General features: G+C 41.1%; 1 pseudogene; it reads left to right on the forward strand.

The window, feature by feature from the left end:
• The first annotated feature begins 275 nt into the window (after nt 1–275).
• The window catches only part of LOC139749428 (uncharacterized), a 54093-nt pseudogene continuing 30678 nt past the window's right edge, over nt 276–23690 (forward strand).

Below are 23690 nucleotides of genomic sequence, written 5' to 3' on the forward strand. Positions count from 1 at the left end.
ACAATTACTAACAGTAAAAGAAAAAAAATTGTAAGATCATAAAGGACTTATGGAGAACAGCAGTAATATTCACCATTTTGAATTTCCCGCTATCAAGATGTAGTACATAGTAAATAGTTACCCTAATGTAAATAAGAAATATATAAGGAAAATATATACTCTATCCATAATGTAAGTTAGTTATTGATTTACTAATATAATAAAATGGAAGTATGATTTTCTTGAAATGTCAAATTGTATTTTTCCATCCAAGTTCATTACGTTGTCTTTCCTGTCCCGTATCCACACACGAGGTGAGGACCATGACTGTAAAGGATCAATTTTACTCACAAAATATTGTGAATCCCGGCCAGTATGAAGAGTTTTATTACTGTATACATGTATTAAGTTGCATATTGTGAGGCTCACAGTAAAGGCAAGTACGAGGAAACGTTGTGAGTTAGAAATGAGGAGATAAACATAAGGTAGTCCATGTGTTCATGTTGACTGATGCCTTGTAAGAACATCCCAAGCCGCCGCTGTGTATGAATGGCAAGGGCCATATGTTGCTGTTATCTCAGGCTTTACCACGAAATTGAACTTATATTGTGAAAGAATACCATTTTGCTAGTTGTTGAGCAAACTGACTTAAGAGTGGATCGCTTTGACCTTAAGGCGCTAGTGAACTTTAATTAAGAATGTGTCTCCTTTCCTGATATTGTACCTTTTAATGTTATCGAATATAACACTTTGGTTAATAAGAGCTTCATTAGTTTTGGGAAGAATGCCTGACGCGTTAGGGCTGGTACTGATCTAGTTGAGCTCCGCCAAGCTTTTGCTATTGTGATTTTGGTGAAATGATAAGACTTAAAGTGCAGGGAAAACGATGAAACTATTAACGTTTTGGGTACCAATTGATGATTTCTTACAATGTATCGAGTGCTTAAAGGGTGTGGCAATTTAGGTGCAGCACCTCATAACTAATATTAAAGTTTGGATAAAGTAGGTAAATTATTTGTAACATTTATGTCAACCTCAAGGCAGGGTTTTAATTGTTATAAACATGATTATAAGGGGAAAAAATGGGGAAAGCATATACGGATTTGGAGGAAATGAAAGACCTGCCTTTAAATAGGTGCCTTGTAATAGTTATTGGAAAAGACTTGAGATGGTAGAGTTCCAAAGCCACGAGGTTTAGGGAGAGAACAGTTATCAAAACGGCTCACTCTTGAGTTACCAACAGCCACACAGTAATCATGTGATGTAGCAGTTTGCAGGGTATTGTGTGGTCCACCTAGTGTTGGGGAACACTAGCAGCCAGCTCTTGGATGCGAAAACCAAAGTTATGCCGATAGTGAAGGGAAAGTGAACCAATATTGTGGCATAGCGCAAGAAGGATCACGTTTTGAAGTTAGCCTTTGATAGTTTATGATGCGGACCAATTTCAGTTCTGCTCTGTCAAGTAAGGATGCAGAGCTAGAACCAATCCAGATGTGAGAGCTGTGCTCCATGTAAGGACTCATCAATCCCTTGTATAAACCGAGCAACTGTTCAGTACAAAAAAAATTTTAACATCCAAACAGGACTTTCAGTTTCTTGAGGCAAGTTTTTTATAGGCAGACTTAGTCATATCCTTAATGTAGGGTTTCCCAGAAATAGTGTGAGTCAAGAATTGGAATTATGGAACGTAGAAGAGACAAGAGTTGTGAGGGCTTTTTGATTGAGAGATGAGCAGCAATTGGGTCCTGAGTTGTGAGGGCTTTTTGATTTAGAGATGAGCAGCAACTGGGTCTTAGAGGCAGTAAACGTAACTAGATTTCATCAACCCACTGAGATATCCTGTCCAAGTCTGAGTTTGAGGAATCTCTGTTAAGATGAGACGTAGATCAGCTGAGAGAAGGAACAGAGATAAAGGATGAGGATGAATGCATTGTTGAATTGGCGTATGAGTGCATTTCGTTATTTGAGGAAGAGAGTAAATCATTGATAAACAGTGAAAAAAGTGTAGGGGATGGGACAGAACCTTTAGGGACTCCTCTTTTGATGGAGAGAGAAGAGAGAGAGTTGGGGGGGTGCTGATCCATCAGCAATCAGAGATATATTGGCCTGAAAGGAAGCTAGATGTTAAGGAGCAAAGTGAGGGAGGGGAGCTTAGAAGTGAGACGCCAATGCCACACCTTGGCAAAATCTGTGGACATGTCAAAAGCAACCACACAAGAATCCCCAAAATCTGTTAGGGATGATGACTAGATGTTGCAAGATAGGAAGGAATATCACCAGTGGATGTTGCCCTGCGGAAGACTGTGAGATTGAAGGAGTGAAAGGATATTGGTGTTGAGGAGAGATTCAAAGACTGGAATTGTTAGATGTCAAAACAATATGATAATAGAGTGGTTATCCTTCTTATGGATGGGGTGTATGAAGGCATGCTTCCAAGAAGGAAAAGTTTTGTATTTTAATGGAAGTGGAATAGATGAGCAAGCACAGGTGCAAGTTTAGTGTGAGGACATTAAATGAGTGTCCTGCAGACAGCAGACAAAAAGCATTCACCTGTGGCTTATTTGGAATCTACAGAGCATTCTTCTGTTTGTTGATATACAAAGGATGTGATGCAAGAAAAAACTACCCTGTATAGTCCAGAAATGCCTTTTTCCAGTAGAATTTATGTATTCCATTGAATGCCACCATGCATCATAATGTTCATACCAGTGTTTTGCAGATATTTTTTGTGTTCAGAGTGTTTATAAGATAAAAGGTTCAAATTAATGCTTTTGAAATGTGACCTGTTGGGTTAGACATATGAAATTGTTTTCCAACCATACCGTATGAATCATGGAACTTTTACGTGATGTCGAGAAGTGGCCAAAATCATTACAAAATACGAAGAAAATGATTTAGATGATATCCAAGATATTAAAAAACAATTTTTATAGATTTTGGATGTGTTCCAACAAATCAGCCAAACTTTTAATGAAAGATTAAAGTCCTTATTTATGATTTTATGTTTAGTACAGCAAAATCTTTACTGTACACTAAGTAATCACATAAAAAACATCAAAGGTAAAATAACATTGAAAAATTTTCTTGAAAAATATATATTTAAATTGTATGAGGTCAGTTGGCTAAGGCATTGAACAATTCAGGTTTCACATTGCAGAACACAGATGGCAGCATGCATGCTGATTTGGTGGTAGTTTCAAGTAGAGGGGGTTATTTGCTGAATGTCTCAGTGGATGGAAACTTTTCTGGAACCGTAGGGTGAATCTGTGTTTTGCAGTCAGTGGGTGTAAATGTCTACCCAGATGTATCTGAACAATGCAGCAGAAGGCTTAAAAAGTTAATGATGTTGATGGTGAAATTTACCATTCTTTACAGTTCACCAAATGATTTCTTTGTCAGAATCAATTGCTGGGTTGTCCTTAGTTCATTAAAGTTCATTAAAGTGGAGGCATAGACCACTCATGTTACTATCTGATAAAGTAATATCTGAATTTTGCTCTGGGCAGTTTATTGGAATTGCAGTGGTGTTACCAGATGCAAAAGGTCTTACACTACTGGCAGTACTGGGTAATCCCATCTTAAAATCCACCGTGAGTTGAGATCTTGGAGGGGAGGCAGATAGTTGGTGAATGGCTAGAAGTTGGATCAACACATGCGCAGTACATGTAGGTGAACCACGGGAGAATGAAACATAAGTTCCCAAGTGCTTTTTTATGTGATGATCACATCTGGGGAGGCACAAAGAGATATAAAACAATCATTTGATATCATTACATGGAAGAGACGTAGCTAGGATGCCATTAGTAGGCAAGCCTTAGCGGATGGTGGCGTTTGGATTGGTGCATTTGAGTCTGGCAACACGCATGTCAGAAAAAGTTTTTATGTGGACAAGAAAGGAACTGTTTATAAATTTTGTCTACAGTAAAGCAATCCATTTGTGTAGACCTTATATTATTTCAGTTCTTCATGTGTTTAATAATAGAAGATTCAGTGATATTTTTCGTGGTAAAGGAGTTGAGTTAATTACTTAGTTGGCATTACTTCAGTCATTAGAATGCTCATAATTTTTAACATAAGGCATTTGATTCTTGTCCTGTTCTTAATAATACTATATTGATGTTGCTAAGTCTGACATATAAATAAAACAATAAAATTTTAACATGGCACTCTATAGACATCCTTCAGAACTTTCCAGTGAGTTCCTGATTAAGATATTCTTTATTGTATTATTATTGCTGAAGGCTACATTTACATTAAAGGATTTAAGCAACCTGGGAAGTAATGTAGAATTATCACTAAAGGGAAGAACTAAAAGATTCCTGGTATCAAGGAGAGGTTTGGGTTTAACTTTATAAATTGATTTCTTTGCTATCTTAATGGATTATATTGATGAAAGATCTTGGATACTTTAACTTGGATCCAATAGCACATATCTTAAAATCATCAATAAATTCTGGACTTCATATATGTAATGCCCTAAGGAACATAAACTGGAATGATGATAAAGTAACTCATGTTGAGCTGAGTGATGATGAATATATGAACAAATATTGGTAGGTTTTTTGTATATACTAAACTTATATACTTATATACTAAACAGTTTCAATCCCTATGGATCATCTAATCCGAAAATAGTAATATACCATTATTTTCCAACTTTTACAGTATTGTTGATAGAAAGTACAAAATTGTTAAGTAAAGGGAGAAATGTTTGTAGATTTTCATTTGTTGGCCAAACACAAAACCATCTGCATGCCTAAAGCAAATCACATTTAAGGGCAAGGTATCCCATAGTAATTTTGTTTCAAAGAATTCCATGTAAAGATTACTTAGCTGGTGAAAGAAGTTTACCCATTGCCATACCAAATTTCTAAGCATAATATTTGCTTAAATTGAAATACATAGCCTTTTATACACTTTTGCCAATTCAATAAAAACAGAAATTGAAATGGATAAATCATTGTAGTGACTGTAGTAATGCCAACTCTGTTATAACTCCTTTACCACAAGAAATGTCATTGAATCTTCTATTATTAAGTACACAAGACTTGTAACATTGATATTATTGAAGGTCTACACAAATTGGATAGCTTTATTGTAGACAAATTTTTTTAACTTCCCTCTCTTGCCCACATGATAAAATTTTATGACATGCATGTTGCCAGACTCGAATGCACCAATCCAAATGCCACCATCCGGTAGCTCTTGTTTACCAGTGGCATCTTAGCTAGCTATGTCTCTTACTTGTACATCAGCTTATGTTTCATTTTCCCATGGATCACCTGTACATACTGGATCACACACAACAGTGACCTCTTGCAACATGGGCAGTATTTTTATTTGTTTTTTCCAGAGCTTTGGAGAAGTTTTACTATATTGCAGATAGTAATATACAGTGGTCAGGGGATGCACTGCACAGGGGTGGTCTTGTTGACTGTACCTAGCTAATGAAAGAGGAAATTAATAAGTTGGTCCTAGATACACTTTGTGTACCCCAAACTATGAAGTAATAGTAGAAGAGTGTGAAAAGTTGAAGAAACAGCAGAAGAGGGTTTGTTGAAATGGTTTGGACATATGGAGAGAATGAGTGAGGAGAGATTGACAAAGGATATATGTGTGAGAAGTGGAGGGAACAAGAAGTGGGAGACCAAATTGGAGGTGGAGGATGGAGTGAAAAAGAGTGATCGGGGCCTGAACATACAGGAGGGTGAGTGGTATGCAAGGGATAGATTGAATTGGAATGATGTAGTATACTGGGGTCGACATGCTGTTAGTGGACAGAACCAGGGCATGTGAAGCATCTTGGGGTACACTGTGGAAAGGTTTGTGAGGCCTGGATGTGGATAGTTTCATTGCATTACACATGACAGCTGAAGACTGAGTGTGAACGAATGTGGCTTTTTTTGTCTATTTTCTTGGCGCTACCTCGCTGGAGTGAGGGATAGCGATGCTGCTTCCTGTGTCGTGGGGTAACGACAGGAATAGATGAAGGCAAGCAATTATGAATATGTAGATTAGTATATATGTATGTCTTTGTATATGTATGCATATGTGCGTGTAAGGACATTTAGGTGTATATGAGTGGATGGGCCATTCTTTGTCTTTCGTGGCACTACCTCGCTGATGCAGGAAACCGAGTAATAATAATAGTAATTATTAAATATTATTTTATTTATTATTTATTTAACTTTGTTGCTGTCTCCCGCGTTAGCGAGGTAGCGCAAGGAAACAGACGAAAGAATAGCCCAACCCAGCCACATACACATATATATACATACATGTCCACTTACACAAATATACATACCTATACATCTAAACATATATATATATATATATATATATATATATTTCTTTTCTTTCTTTCAAACTGTTCGCCATTTCCCGCATTAGCGAGGTAGCGTTAAGAACAGAGGACTGGGCCTTTGAGGGAATACCCTCACCTGGCCCAATTCTCTGTTCCTTCTTGTGGAAAATTAAAAAAAAAAACGAGAGGGGAGGATTTCCAGCCCCCCGCTCTCTCCCCTTTTAGTCGCCTTTTACGACACGCAGGGAATACGTGGGAAGTGGGTTGATTAGAAAGGGTAGTGAGTGGTGGGATGAAGAAGTAAGAGTATTAGTGACAGAGAAGAGAGAGGCATTTGGACGATTTTTGCAGGGAAAAAATGCAATTGAGTGGGAGATGTATAAAAGAAAGAGACAGGAGGTCAAGAGAAAGGTGCAAGAGGTGAAAAAAAGGGCAAATGAGAGTTGGGGTGAGAGAGTATCATTAAATTTTAGGGAGAATAAAAAGATGTTCTGGAAGGAGGTAAATAAAGTGCGTAAGACAAGGGAGCAAATGGGAACTTCAGTGAAGGGCGCAAATGGGGAGGTGATAACAAGTAGTGGTGATGTGAGAAGGAGATGGAGTGAGTATTTTGAATGTTTGTTGAATGTGTTTGATGATAGAGTGGCAGATATAGGGTGTTTTGGTCGAGGTGGTGTGCAAAGTGAGAGGGTTAGGGAAAATGATTTGGTAAACAGAGAAGAGGTAGTGAAAGCTTTGCGGAAGATGAAAGCCGGCAAGACAGCAGGTTTGGATGGTATTGCTGTGGAATTTATTAAAAAAGGGGGTGACTGTATTGTTGACTGGTTGGTAAGGTTATTTGATGTATGTATGACTCATGGTGAGGTGCCTGAGGATTGGCGGAATGCGTGCATAGTGCCATTGTACAAAGGCAAAGGGGATAAGAGTGAGTGCTCAAATTACAGAGGTATAAGTTTGTTGAGTATTCCTGGTAAATTATATGGGAGGGTATTGATTGAGAGGGTGAAGGCATGTACAGAGCATCAGATTGGGGAAGAGCAGTGTGGTTTCAGAAGTGGTAGAGGATGTGTGGATCAGGTGTTTGCTTTGAAGAATGTATGTGAGAAATACTTAGAACAGCAAATGGATTTGTATGTGGCATTTATGGATCTGGAGAAGGCATATGATAGAGTTGATAGAGATGTTCTGTGGAAGGTATTAAGAATATATGGTGTGGGAGGAAAGTTGTTAGAAGCAGTGAAAAGTTTTTATCGAGGATGTAAGGCATGTGTACGTGTAGGAAGAGAGGAAAGTGATTGGTTCTCAGTGAATGTAGGTTTGCGGCAGGGGTGTGTGATGTCTCCATGGTTGTTTAATTTGTTTATGGATGGGGTTGTTAGGGAGGTAAATGCAAGAGTTTTGGAAAGAGGGGCAAGTATGAAGTCTGTTGGGGATGAGAGAGCTTGGGAAGTGAGTCAGTTGTTGTTCGCTGATGATACAGCGCTGGTGGCTGATTCATGTGAGAAACTGCAGAAGCTGGTGACTGAGTTTGGTAAAGTGTGTGGAAGAAGAAAGTTAAGAGTAAATGTGAATAAGAGCAAGGTTATTAGGTACAGTAGGGTTGAGGGTCAAGTCAATTGGGAGGTGAGTTTGAATGGAGAAAAACTGGAGGAAGTGAAGTGTTTTAGATATCTGGGAGTGGATCTGGCAGCAGATGGAACCATGGAAGTGGAAGTGGATCATAGGGTGGGGGAGGGGGCGAAAATTCTGGGGGCCTTGAAGAATGTGTGGAAGTCGAGAACATTATCTCGGAAAGCAAAAATGGGTATGTTTGAAGGAATAGTGGTTCCAACAATGTTGTATGGTTGCGAGGCGTGGGCTATGGATAGAGTTGTGCGCAGGAGGATGGATGTGCTGGAAATGAGATGTTTGAGGACAATGTGTGGTGTGAGTTGGTTTGATCGAGTGAGTAACGTAAGGGTAAGAGAGATGTGTGGAAATAAAAAGAGCGTGGTTGAGAGAGCAGAAGAGGGTGTTTTGAAGTGGTTTGGGCACATGGAGAGGATGAATGAGGAAAGATTGTATAAAAAGTATAAAAAAAAAAAAAAAAAAAAAATATATATATATATATATATATATATATATATATATATATATATTTTGCTTTGTCGCTGTCTCCCGCGTTTGCGAGGTAGCGCAAGGAAACAGACAAAAGAAATGGCCCAACCCCCCCCCCATACACATGTATATACATACGTCCACACACGCAAATATACATACCTACACAGCTTTCCATGGTTTACCCCAGACGCTTCACATGCCCTGATTCAATCCACTGACAGCACGTCAACCCCGGTATACCACATCGATCCAATTCACTCTATTCCTTGCCCTCCTTTCACCCTCCTGCATGTTCAGGCCCGGATCACACAAAATCTTTTTCACTCCATCTTTCCACCTAAAATTTTGTCTCCCACTTCTCGTTCCCTCCACCTCCGACACATATATAATCTTGGTCAATCTTTCCTCACTCATTCTCTCCATGTGCCCAAACCATTTCAAAACACCCTCTTCTGCTATCTCAACCATGCTCTTTTTATTTCCACACATCTCTCTTACCCTTATGTTACTTACTCAATCAAACCACCTCACACCACACATTGTCCTCAAACATCTCATTTCCAGCACATCCATCCTCCTGCGCACAACTCTATCCATAGCCCACGCCTCGCAACCATACAACATTGTTGGAACCCCTATTCCTTCAAACATACCCATTTTTGCTTTCCGAGATAATGTTCTCGACTTCCACACATTCTTCAAGGCTCCCAGGATTTTTGCCCCCTCCCCCACCCTATGATCCACTTCCACTTCCATGGTTCCATCCGCTGCCAGATCCACTCCCACATATCTAAAACACTTTACTTCCTCCAGTTTTTCTCCATTCAAACTTACCTCCCAATTGACTTAACCCTCAACCCTACTGTACCTAATTTCCTTGCTCTTATTCACATTTACTCTTAACTTTCTTCTTTCACACACTTTACCAAACTCAGTCACCAGCTTCTGCAGTTTCTCACATGAATCAGCCACCAGCGCTGTATCATCAGCGAACAACAACTGACTCACTTCCCAAGCTCTCTCATCCCCAACAGACTTCATACTTGCCCCTCTTTCCAAAACTCTTGCATTCACCTCCCTAACAACCCCATCCATAAACAAATTAAACAGTCATGGAGACATCACACACCCCTTCCGCAAACCTACATTCACTGAGAACCAATCACTTTCCTCTCTTCCTACACGTACACATGCCTTACATCCTCGATAAAAACTTTTCACTGCTTCTAACAACTTTCCTCCCACACCATATATTCTTAATACCTTCCACAGAGCATCTCTATCAACTCTATCATATGCCTTCTCCAGATCCATAAATGCTACATACAAATCCATTTGCCTTTCTAAGTATTTCTCACATACATTCTTCAAAGCAAACATGTGATCCACACATCCTCTACCACTTCTGAAACCACACTGCTCTTCCCCAATCTGATGCTCTGTACAGGCCTTCACCCTCTCAGTCAATACCCTCCCATGTAATTTACCAGGAATACTCAACAAACTTATACCTCTGTAATTTGAGCACTCGCTCTTATCCCCTTTGCCTTTGTACAATGGCACTATGCATGCTTTCCGCCAATCCTCAGGCACCTCACCATGGGTCATACATACATTAAATAACCTTACCAACCAGTCAATAATACAGTCACCCCCTTTTTTGATAAATTCCACTGCAATACCATCCAAACCTGCTGCCTTGCCGGCTTTCATCTTCCGCAAAGCTTTTATTACCTCTTCTCTGTTTAGCAAATCATTTTCCCTAACCCTCTCACTTTGCACACCACCTCGACCAAAACACCCTATATCTGCCACTCTATCATCAAACACATTCAACAAACCTTCAAAATACTCACTCCATCTCCTCACATCACCACTACTTGTTATCACCTCCCCATTTGCGCCCTTCACTGAAGTTCCCATTTGCTCCCTTGTCTTACGCACATTATTTACCTCCTTTCAGAACATCTTTTTATTCTCCCTAAAATTTAATGATACTCTCTCACCCCAACTCTCATTTGCCCTCTTTTTCACCTCACACCCAACTCTCATTTGCCCTCTTTTTCACCTCTTGCACCTTTCTCTTGACCTCCTGTCTCTTTCTTTTATACATCTCCCACTCAATTGCATTTTTTCCCTGCAAAAATCGTCCAAATGCCTCTCTCTTCTCTTTCACTAATAATCTTACTTCTTCATCCCACCACTCACTACCCTTTCTAATCAACCCACCTCCCACTCTTCTCATGCCACAAGCATCTTTTGTGCAATCCATCACTGGTTCCCTAAATACATCCCATTCCTCCCCCACTCCCCTTACTTCCATTGTTCTCACCTTTTTCCATTCTGTACTCAGTCTCTCCTGGTACTTCCTCACACAAGTCTCCTTCCCAAGCTCACTTACTCTCAGCACCCTCTTCACCCCAACATTCACTCTTCTTTTCTGAAAACCCATACAAATCTTCACCTGAGCCTCCACAAGATAATGATCAGACATCCCTCCAGTTGCACCTCTCAGCACATTAACATCCAAAAGTCTCTCTTTTGCGCGCCTGTCAATTAACACGTAGTACAATAACGCTCTCTGGCCATCTCTCCTACTTACATATGTATACTTATGTATATCTTGCTTTTTAAACCAGGTATTCCCAATCACCAGTCCTTTTTCAGCACATCAATCTACAAGCTCTTCACCATTTCCATTTACAACACTGAACACCCCATGTGTGCCAATTATTCCCTCAATTGCCACATTACTCACCTTTGCATTCAAATCACCCATCACTATAACCCGGTCTCGTGCATCAAAACCACTAACACTCATTCAGCTGCTCCCAAAACACTTGCCTCTCATGATCTTTCTTCTCATGCCTAGGTGCATATGCACCAATAATCACCCATCTCTCTCCATCAACTTTCAGTTTTACCCATATTAATCGAGAATTTACTTTCTTACATTCTATCACATACTCCCACAACTCCTGTTTGAGGAGTACTGCTACTCCTTCCCTTGCTATTGTCCTCTCACTAACCCCTGACTTTACTCCCAAGACATTCCCAAACCACTCTTCCCCTTTACCATTGAGCTTCATTTCACTCAGAGCCAAAACATCCAGGTTCCTTTCCTTAAACATACTACCTATCTCTCCTTTTTTCACATCTTGGTTACATCCACACACATTTAGACACCCCAGTCTGAGCCTTCGAGGAAGATGAGCACTCCCCGCGCGACTCCTTCTGTTTCCCATTTTATATATATATATATATATATATATATAAAGTCAGTAAAGTCAGGGGTTAGTGAGAGGACAAGAGCAAGGGAAGGAGTAGCAGTACTCCTGAAACAGGAGTTGTGGGAGTATGTGATAGAATGTAAGAAAGTAAATTCTCGATTAATATGGGTAAAACTGAAAGTTGATGGAGAGAGATGGGTGATTATTGGTGCATATGCACCTAGGCATGAGAAGAAAGATCATGAGAGGCAAGTGTTTTGGGAGCAGCTGAATGAGTGTTAGTGGTTTTGATGCACGAGACCGGGTTATAGTGATGGGTGATTTGAATGCAAAGGTGAGTAATGTGGCAATTGAGGGAATAATTGGCACACATGGGGTGTTCAGTGTTGTAAATGGAAATGGTGAAGAGCTTGTAGATTTATATGCTGAAAAAGGACTGGTGATTGGGAATACCTGGTTTAAAAAGCGAGATATACATAAGTATACGTATGTAAGTAAGAGAGATGGCCAGAGAGCGTTATTGGATTACGTGTTAATTGACAGGCGCGCGAAAGAGAGACTTTTGGATGTTAAAATGGTGAGAGGTGGAACTGGAGGGATGTCTGATCATTATCTTATTGAGGCTAAGGTGAAGATTTGTATGGGTTTTCAGAAAAGAAGAGTGAATGTTGGGGTGAAGAGGATGGTGAGAGTAAGTGAGCTTGGGAAGGAGACTTGTGTGAGGAAGTACCAGGAGAGACTGAGTACAGAATGGAAAAAGGTGAGAACAATGGAAGTAAGAGGAGTGGGGGAGGAATGGGATGTATTTAGGGAATCAATGATGGATTGCGCAAAAGATGCTTGTGGCATGAGAAGCGTGGGAGGTGGGTTGATTAGAAAGGGTAGTGAGTGGTGGGATGAAGAAGTAAGATTATTAGTGAAAGAGAAGAGAGAGGCATATGGACGATTTTTGCAGGGAAAAAATGCAATTGAGTGGGAGATGTATAAAAGAAAGAGACAGGAGGTCAAGAGAAAGGTGGAAGAGGTGAAAAAGAGGGCAAATGAGAGTTGGGGTGAGAGAGTATCATTAAATTTTAGGGAGAATAAAAAGATGTTCTAGAAGGAGGTAAATAAAGTGCGTAAGACAAGGGAGCAAATGGGAACTTCAGTGAAGGGCGCTAATGGGGAGGTGACAACAAGTAGTGGTGATGTGAGAAGGAGATGGAGTGAGTATTTTGAAGGTTTGTTGAGTGTGTTTGATGATAGAGTGGGAGATATAGGGTGTTTTGGTCGAGGTGGTTTGCAAAGTGAGAGGGTTAGGGAAAATGATTTGGTAAACAGAGAAGAGGTAGTAAAAGCTTTGCGGAAGATGAAAGCTGGCAAGGCAGCAGGTTTGGGTGGTATTGCAGTGGAATTTATTAAAAAAGGGGGTGACTATATTGTTGACTGGTTGGTAAGGATATTTAATGTATGTATGACTCATGGTGAGGTGCCTGAGGATTGGCGGAATGCGTGCATAGTGCCATTGTACAAAGGCAAAGGGGATAAGAGTGAGTGCTCAAATTACAGAGGTATAAGTTTGTTAAGTATTCCTGGTAAATTATATGGGAGGGTATTGATTGAGAGGGTGAAGGTATGTATAGAGCATCAGATTGGGGAAGAGCAGTGTGGTTTCAGAAGTGGTAGAGGATGTGTGGATCAGGTGTTTGCGAGGAGGCGAGGTGGCGATTGGAATGAATAAAGGGAGACAGTGTGAATTGTGTGCATGGGTATATATGTATGTGACTGTGTGTGTATATATGTGTACATTGAGATGTATAGGTATGTATATTTGCGTGTGTGGACGTGTATGTATATACATGTGTATGGGGGTGGGTTGGGCTATTTCTTTCGTCTGTTTCCTTGCGCTACCTTGCAAACGCGGGAAACCGACAAAGCAAAATAAAAAAAAAAAAATATATATATATATATATATTATATATGTTTCCCATTTTAGAAAGTGACTGAGTTTGGTAAAGTGTGTGGAAGAAGAAAGTTAAGAGTAAATGTGAATAAGAGCAAGGTTATTAGGTACAGTAGGGTTGAGGGTCAAGTCAATTGGGAGGTGAGTTTGAATGGAGAAAAACTGGAGGAAGTGAAGTGTTTTAGATATCTGGGAGTGGATCTGGCAGCGGATGGAACCATGGAAGTGGAAGTGGATCATAGGGTGGGGGAGGGGGCGAAAATTCTGGGGGCCTTGAAGAATGTGTGGAAGTCGAGAACATTATCTCGGAAAGCAAAAATGGGTATGTTTGAAGGAATAGTGGTTCCAACAATGTTGTATGGTTGCGAGGCGTGGGCTATGGATAGAGTTGTGCGCAGGAGGATGGATGTGCTGGAAATGAGATGTTTGAGGACAATGTGTGGTGTGAGGTGGTTTGATCGAGTGAGTAACGTAAGGGTAAGAGAGATGTGTGGAAATAAAAAGAGCGTGGTTGAGAGAGAAGAGGGTGTTTTGAAGTGGTTTGGGCACATGGAGAGAATGAGTGAGGAAAGATTGACCAAGAGGATATATGTGTCGGAGGTGGAGGGAACGAGGAGAAGAGGGAGACCAAATTGGAGGTGGAAAGATGGAGTGAAAAAGATTTTGTGTGATCGGGGCCTGAACATGCAGGAGGGTGAAAGGAGGGCAAGGAATAGAGTGAATTGGAGCGATGTGGTATACCGGGGTTGACGTGCTGTCAGTGGATTGAATCAAGGCATGTGAAGCGTCTGGGGTAAACCATGGAAAGCTGTGTAGGTATGTATATTTGTGTGTGTGTACGTATGTATATACATGTGTATGGGGGGGGGGCCATTTCTTTCGTCTGTTTCCTTGCGCTACCTCGCAAACGCGGGAGACAGCGACAAAGTATAATAAAATATAAATAAAATATTATATATGTATATACATGTGTATGGGGGTGGGTTGGGCCATTTCTTTCGTCTGTTTCCTTGCGCTACCTCGCAAATGTGGGAGACAGCGACAAAGCAAAAAAAAAAAAAAAGAATGTATATAAATGTGTATGGGGATGGGTTGGGCCATTTCTTTCGTCTGTTTCCTTGCGCTACCTCGCAAATGCGGGAGACAGCGACAAAGCAAAAATATATATACATATATATATATATATATATATATATATATATATATATATATATATATATATATATATATATATATATTATATTCTTTCTTTCTTTCAAACTATTTGCCTTTTCCCGCATTAGCGAGGTAGCGTTAAGAACAGAGGACTGGGCCTTGAGGGAATACCCTCACCTGGCCCAATTCTCTGTTCCTTCTTTTGGAAAATTAAAAAAAAAAAAAAAAAACGAGAGGGGAGGATTTCCAGCCCCCCGCTCCCTCCCCTTTTAGTCGCCTTCTACGACGCGCAGGGAATACGTGGGAAGTATTCTTTCTCCCCTATTCCCAGGGATAAATATATATATATATATATATATATATATATATATATATATATATATATATATATATATATATATATTTTTTATACTTTGTCACTGTCTCCCGTGTTTGCGAGGTAGCGCAAGGAAACAGACGGAAGAAATGGCCCAACCCCCCCCCCATACACATGTATATACATACGTCCACACACGCAAATATACATACCTACACAGATTTCCATGGTTTACCCCAGACGCTTCACATGCCTTGATTCAATCCACTGACAGCACGTCAACCCCGGTATACCACATCGCTCCAATTCACTCTATTCCTTGCCCTCCTTTCACCCTCCTGCATGTTCAGGCCCCGATCACACAAAATCTTTTTCACTCCATCTTTCCACCTCCAATTTGGTCTCCCTCTTCTCCTCGTTCCCTCCACCTCCGACACATATATCCTCTTGGTCAATCTTTCCTCACTCATTCTCTCCATGTGCCCAAACCACTTCAAAACACCCTCTTCTCTCTCAACCACGCTCTTTTTATTTCCACACATCTCTCTTACCCTTACGTTACTCACTCGATCAAACCACCTCACACCACACATTGTCCTCAAACATCTCATTTCCAGCACATCCATCCTCCTGCGCACAACTCTATCCATAGCCCACGCCTCGCAACCATACAACATTGTTGGAACCACTATTCCTTCAAACATACCCATTTTTGCTTTCCAAGATAATGTTCTCGACTTCCACACATTCTTCAAGGCCCCCAGAATTTTTGCCCCCTCCCCCACCCTATGATCCACTTCCGCTTCCATGGTTCCATCCGCTGCCAGATCCACTCCCAGATATCTAAAACACTTCACTTCCTCCAGTTTTTCTCCATTCAAACTCACTTCCCAATTGACTTGGCCCTCAACCCTACTGTACCTAATAACCTTGCTCTTATTCACATTTACTCTTAACTTTCTTCTTCCACACACTTTACCAAACTCAGTCACCAGCTTCTGCAGTTTCTCACATGAATCAGCCACCAGCACTGTATCATCAGCGAACAACAACTTACTCACTTCCCAAGCTCTCTCATCCCCAACAGACTTCATACTTGCCCCTCTTTCCAAAACTCTTGCATTTACCTCCCTAACAACCCCATCCATAAACAAATTAAACAACCATGGAGACATCATACACCCCTGCCACAAACCTACATTCACTGAGAACCAATCACTTTCCTCTCTTCCTACACGTACACATGCCTTACATCCTCGATAAAAACTTTTCACTGCTTCTAACAACTTTCCTCCTACACCATATATTCTTAATACCTTCCACAGAGCATCTCTATCAACTCTATCATATGCCTTCTCCAGATCCATAAATGCTACATACAAATCCATTTGCTTTTCTAAGTATTTCTCATATACATTCTTCAAAGCAAACACCTGATCCACACATCCTCTACCACTTCTGAAACCACACTGCTCTTCCCCAATCTGATGCTCTGTACATGCCTTCACCCTCTCAATCAATACCCTCCCATATAATTTACCAGGAATACTCAACAAACTTATACCTCTGTAATTTGAGCACTCACTCTTATCCCCTTTGCCTTTGTACAATGGCACTATGCACGCATTCCGCCAATCCTCAGGCACCTCACCATGAGTCATACATACATTAAATAACCTTACCAACCAGTCAACAATACAGTCACCCCCTTTTTTAATAAATTCCACTGCAATACCATCCAAACCTGCTGCCTTGCCGGCTTTCATCTTCCGCAAAGCTTTCACTACCTCTTCTCTGTTTAGCAAATCATTTTCCCTAACCCTCTCACTTTGCACACCACCCCGACCAAAACACCCTATATCTGCCACTCTATCATCAAACACATTCAACAAACCTTCAAAATACTCACTCCATCTCCTTCTCACATCACCACTACTTGTTATCACCTCCCCATTTGCGCCCTTCACTGAAGTTCCCATTTGCTCCCTTGTCTTACGCACTTTATTTACCTCCTTCCAGAACATCTTTTTATTCTCTCTAAAATTTAATGATACTCTCTCACCCCAACTCTCATTTGCCCTTTTTTTCCCCTCTTGCACCTTTCTCTTGACCTCCTGTCTCTTTCTTTTATACATCTCCCACTCAATTGCATTTTTTCCCTGCAAAAAATTGTCCAAATGCCTCTCTCTTCTCTTTCACTAATACTCTTACTTCTTCATCTCACCACTTACTACCCTTTCTAATCAACCCACCTCCCACTCCTCTCATGCCACAAGCATCTTTTGCGCAATCCATCACTGATTCCCTAAATACATCCCATTCCTCCCCCACTCCCCTTGCTTCCATTGTTCTCACCTTTTTCCATTCTGTACTCAGTCTCTCCTGGTACTTCCTCACACAGGTCTCCTTCTCAAGCTCACTTACTCTCACCACCCTCTTCACCCCAACATTCACTCTTCTTTTCTGAAAACCCATACAAATCTTCACCTTAGCCTCCACAAGATAATGATCAGACATCCCTCCAGTTGCACCTCTCAGCACATTAACATCCAAAAGTCTCTCTTTCGCACGCCTGTCAATTAACACGTAATCCAATAACGCTCTCTGGCCATCTCTCCTACTTACATAAGTATACTTATGTATATCTCGCTTTTTAAACCAGGTATTCCCAATCATCAGTCCTTTTTCAGCACATAAATCTACAAGCTCTTCACCATTTCCATTTACAACACTGAACACCCCATGTATACCAATTATTCCCTCAACTGCCACATTACTCACCTTTGCATTCAAATCACCCATCACTATAACCCGGTCTCGTGCATCAAAACCACTAACACACTCATTCAGCTGCTCCCAAAACACTTGCCTCTCTTGATCTTTCTTCTCATGCCCAGGTGCATATGCACCAATAATCACCCACCTCTCTCCATCAACTTTCAGTTTTACCCATATTAATCGAGAATTTACTTTCTTACACTCTATCACATACTCCCACAACTCCTGTTTCAGGAGTATTGCTACTCCTTCCCTTGCTCTTGTCCTCTCACTAACCCCTGACTTTACTCCCCAGACATTCCCAAACCACTCTTCCCCTTCACCCTTGAGCTTCGTTTCACTCAGAGCCAAAACATCCAGGTTCCTTTCCTCAAACATACTACCTATCTCTCCTTTTTTCACATCTTGGTTACATCCACACACATTTAGGCACCCCAGTCTGAGCCTTCGAGGAGGATGAGCACTCCCGGCGTGACTCCTTCTTCTGTTTCCCATTTTAGAAAGTTAATACAAGGAGTCTGTTGGGGATGAGAGAGCTTGGGAAGTGAGTCAGTTGTTGTTCGCTGATGATACAGCGCTGGTGGCTGATTCATGTGAGAAACTGCAGGAGCTGGTGACTGAGTTTGGTAAAGTGTGTGAAAGAAGAAAGTTAAGAGTAAATGTGAACAAGAGGAAGGTTATTAGGTACAGTAGGGTTGAGGGTCAAGTCAATTGGGAGGTGAGTTTGAATGGAGAAAAACTAGAGGAAGTGAAGTGTTATAGATATCTGGGAGTGGATCTGGCAGCGGATGGAACCATGGAAGCGGAAGTGGATCATAGGGTGGGGGAGGGGGCGAAACTTCTGGGAGCCTTGAAGAATGTGTGGCAGTCGAGAACATTATCTCGGAAAGCAAAAATGGGTATGTTTGAAGGAATAGTGGTTCCAACAATGTTGTATGGTTGCAAGGCGTGGACTATGGATAGAGTTGTGCGCAGGAGGATGGATGTGCTGGAAATGAGATGTTTGAGGACAATGTGTGGTGTGAGGTGGTTTGATTGAGTAAGTAACGTAAGGATAAGAGAGATGTGTGGAAATAAAAAAGCGTGGTTGAGAGAGCAGAAGAGGGTGTTTTGAAATGGTTTGGTCACATGGAGAGAATGAGTGAGGAAAGATTGACCAAGAGGATATATGTGTCGGAGGTGGAGGGAACTAGGGGAAGAGGGAGACCAAATTGGAGGTGGAAAGATGGAGTGAAAAAGATTTTGTGTGATCGGGGCCTGAACATGCAGGAGGGTGAAAGGAGGGCAAGGAATAGAGTGAATTGGAGCGATGTGGTATACCGGGGTTGACGTGCTGTCAGTGGATTGAATCAAGGCATGTGAAGCGTCTGGGGTAAACCATGGAAAGCTGTGTAGGTATGTATATTTGCGTGTGTGTCGACGTATGTATATACATGTGTATGGGGTGGGTTGGGCCATTTCTTTCGTCTGTTTCCTTGCGCTACCTCGCAAACGCGGGAGACAGCGACAAAGCAAAAAAAAAAAAAGAAAAAATATATATATATATATATATATATTCCCTGCGTGTCGTAGAAGGCGACTAAAATGGGAGGGAGCGGGGGGCTGGAAATCCTCCCCTCTCATTTTTTTTAATTTTCCAAAAGAAGGAACAGAGAATTGGGCCAGGTGAGGGTATTCCCTCAAAGGCCCAGGCCTCTGTTCTTAACGCTACCTCGCTAATGCGGGAAATGGCGAATAGTTTGAAAGAAAAAAAGAAATATATATATATATATATATATATATATATATATATATATATATATATATATATATATATATATAAAAGCTTTTATCGAGGATGTAAGGCATGTGTATGTGTAGGAAGAGAGGAAAGTGATTGGTTCTCAGTGAATGTAGGTTTGCGGCAGGGGTGTGTGATGTCTCCATGGTTGTTTAATTTGTTTATGGATGGGGTTGTTAGGGAGGTGAATGCAAGAGTTTTGGAAAGAGGGGCAAGTATGAAGTCTGTTGGGGATGAGAGAGCTTGGGAAGTGAGTCAGTTGTTGTTCGCTGATGATACAGCGCTGGTGGCTGATTCATGTGAGAAACTGCAGAAGCTGGTGACTGAGTTTGGTAAAGTGTGTGAAAGAAGAAAATTAAGAGTAAATGTGAATAAGAGCAAGGTAATTAGGTACAGTAGGGTTAAGGGTCAAGTCAATTGGGAGGTAAGTTTGAATGGAGAAAAACTGGAGGAAGTAAAGTGTTTAGATATCTGGGAGTGGATCTGGCAGCGGATGGAACCATGGAAGCAGAAGTGGATCATAGGGTGGGGGAGGGGGCGAAAATTCTGGGGGCCTTGAAGAATGTGTGGAAGTCGAGAACATTATCTCGGAAAGCAAAAACACCTGATCCACACATCCTCTACCACTTCTGAAACCACACTGCTCTTCCCCAATCTGTTGCTCTGTACATGCCTTCACCCTCTCAATCAATACCCTCCCATATAATTTACCAGGAATACTCAACAAACTTATACCTCTGTAATTTGAGCACTCACTCTTATCCCCTTTGCCTTTGTACAATGGCACTCTGCACGCATTCCACCAATCCTCAGGCACCTCACCATGAGTCATACATACATTAAATAACCTTACCAACCAGTCAACAATACAGTCACCCCCTTTTTTAATAAATTCCACTGCAATACCATCCAAACCTGCTGCCTTGCCGGCTTTCATCATCCGCAAAGCTTTCACTACCTCTTCTCTGTTTACCAAATCATTTTCCCTAACCCTCTCACTTTGCACACCACCTCGACCAAAACACCCTATATCTGCCACTCTGTCATCAAACACATTCAACAAACCTTCAAAATACTCACTCCATCTCCTTCTCACATCACCACTACTTGTTATCACCTCCCCATTTGCGCCCTTCACTGAAGTTCCCATTTGCTCCCTTGTCTTACGCACTTGGAAGTAAGGGGAGTGGGGGAGGAATGGGATGTATTTAGGGAATCAGTGATGGATTGCGCAAAAGATGCTTGTGGCATGAGAAGAGTGGGAGGTGGGTTGATTAGAAAGGGTAGTGAGTGGTGGGATGAAGAAGTAAGAGTATTAGTGAAAGAGAAGAGAGAGGCATTTGGATGATTTTTTCAGGGAAAAAATGCAATTTGGGAGATGTATTAAAGAAAGAGACAGGAGGTGAAGAGAAAGGTGCAAGAGGTGAAAAAAAGGGCAAATGAGAGTTGGGGTGAGAGAGTATCATTAAATTTTAGGGAGAATAAAAAGATGTTCTGGAAGGAGGTATATATATATATATATATATATATATATATATATATATATATATATATATATATATATATATATACCTCCTTCCAGAACATCTTTTTATTCTCCCAAAAATTTAATGATACTCTCTCACCCCAACTCTCATTTGCCCTTTTTTTCACCTCTTGCACGTTTCTCTTCACCTCCTGTCTCTTTCTTTAATACATCTCCCAAATTGCATTTTTTCCCTGAAAAATTCATATATATATATATATATATATATATATATATATATATATATATATATATATTTTTTTTTTTTTCTGCTTTGTCGCTGTCTCCCGCGTTTGCGAGGTAGCGCAAGTAAACAGACGAAAGAAATGGCCCAACCCACCCCCATACACATGTATATACATACGTCCACACATGCAAATGTACATACCTACACAGCTTTCCGTAGTTTACCCCAGACGCTTCACATGCCCTGATTCAATCCACTGACAGCACGTCAACCCCGGTATACTACATCGATCCAATTCACTGTATTCCTTGCCCTCCTTTCACCCTCCTGCATGTTCAGGCCCCGATCACACAAAATCTTTTTCACTCCATCTTTCCACCTCCTCGTTCCCTCCACCTCCGACACATATATCCTCTTGGTCAATCTTTCCTCACTCATTCTCTCCATGTGCCCAAACCATTTCAAAACACCCTCTTCTGCTCTCTCAACCACGCTCTTTTTATTTCCACACATCTCTCTTACCCTTACGTTACTTACTCGATCAAACCACCTCACACCACATATTGTCCTCAAACATCTTATTTCCAGCACATCCATCCTCCTGCGCTCAACTCTATCCATAGCCCACGCCTCGCAACCATACAACATTGTTGGAACCACTATTCCTTCAAACATACCCATTTTTGCTTTCCGAGATAATGTTCTCGACTTCCACACATTCTTCAAGGCTCCCAGAATTTTCGCCCCCTCCCCCACCCTATGATCCACTTCCAATTCCATGGTTCCATCCACTGCCAGATCCACTCCCAGATATCTAAAACACTTTACTTCCTCCAGTTTTTCTCCATTCAAACTTACCTCCCAATTGACTTGACCCTCAACCCTACTGTACCTTATAACCTTGCTCTTATTCACATTTACTCTTAAGTTTCTTCTTTCACACACTTTACCAAACTCAGTCACCAGCTTCTGCAGTTTCTCACATGAATCAGCCACCAGCGCTGTATCATCAGTGAACAACAACTGACTCACTTCCCAAGCTCTCTCACCCCCAACAGACTTCATACTTGCCCCTCTTTCCAAAACTCTTGCATTCACCTCCCTAACAACCCCATCCGTAAACAAATTAAACAACCATGGAGACATCACACACCCCTGCCGCAAACCTACATTCACTGAGAACCAATCACTTTCCTCTCTTCCTACACATACACATGCCTTACATCCTCGATAAAAACTTTTCACTGCTTCTAACAACTTGCCTCCCACACCATATATTCTTAATACCTTCCACAGAGCATCTCTATCAACTCTATCAAATGCCTTCTCCAGATTCATAAATGCTACATACAAATCCATTTGCTTTTCTAAGTATTTCTCATACATTCTTCAATGCAAACAACTGGTCCACACATCCTGTACCACTTCTGAAACCACACTGCTCTTCCCCAATCTGATGCTCTGTACGTACATGCCTTCACCCTCTCAATCAATACCCTCCCATATAATTTATCAGGAATACTCAACAAACTTATACCTCTGTAATTTATATATATATATATATATATATATATATATATATATATATTTATTTATTTTTTTTATTATACTTAGTCGCTGTCTCCTGCGTTTGCGAGGTAGCGCAAGGAAACAGACGAAAGAAATGGCACCCCCCCCATACACATGTATATACATACGTCCACACACGCAAATATACATACCTACACAGCTTTCCATGGCTTACCCCAGACGCCCAACATGCCCTGTTTCAATCCACTGACAGCACGTCAACCCCGGTATACCACATCGCTCCAATTCACTCTATTCCTTGCCCTCCTCTCACCCTCCTGCATGTTCAGGCCCCGATCACACAAAATCTCCTTCACTCCATCCTTCCACCTCCAATTTGGTCTCCCTCTTCTCCTTGTTCCCTCCACCTCCGACACATATATCCTCCTGGTCAATCTTTCCTCACTCATCCTCTCCATGTGCCCAAACCACTTCAAAACACCCTCTTCTGCTCTCTCAACCACGCTCTCTTTATTTCCACACATCTCTCTTATCCTTACGTTACTCACTAGACCAAACCACCTCACACCACACACCGTCCTCAAACATCTCATCTCCAGCACATCCATCCTCCCGCGCACAACTCTATCCATAGCCCACGCCTCGCAACCATACAACATTGTTGAAACCACTATATATATATATATATATATATATATATATATATATATATATATATATATATATATATATATATATACACACACACACACACACACACACAGACACATACATATATATACAAGTGTACATAATTCATACTGTCTCCCTTTATTCATTCCCATCGCCACCCCACCTTACATGAAATAACAACCCCCCCTCTTC

The sequence above is a fragment of the Panulirus ornatus genome, chromosome 7 (assembly GCF_036320965.1).
Source record: "Panulirus ornatus isolate Po-2019 chromosome 7, ASM3632096v1, whole genome shotgun sequence".
Lineage (NCBI taxonomy): Eukaryota > Metazoa > Arthropoda > Malacostraca > Decapoda > Palinuridae > Panulirus > Panulirus ornatus.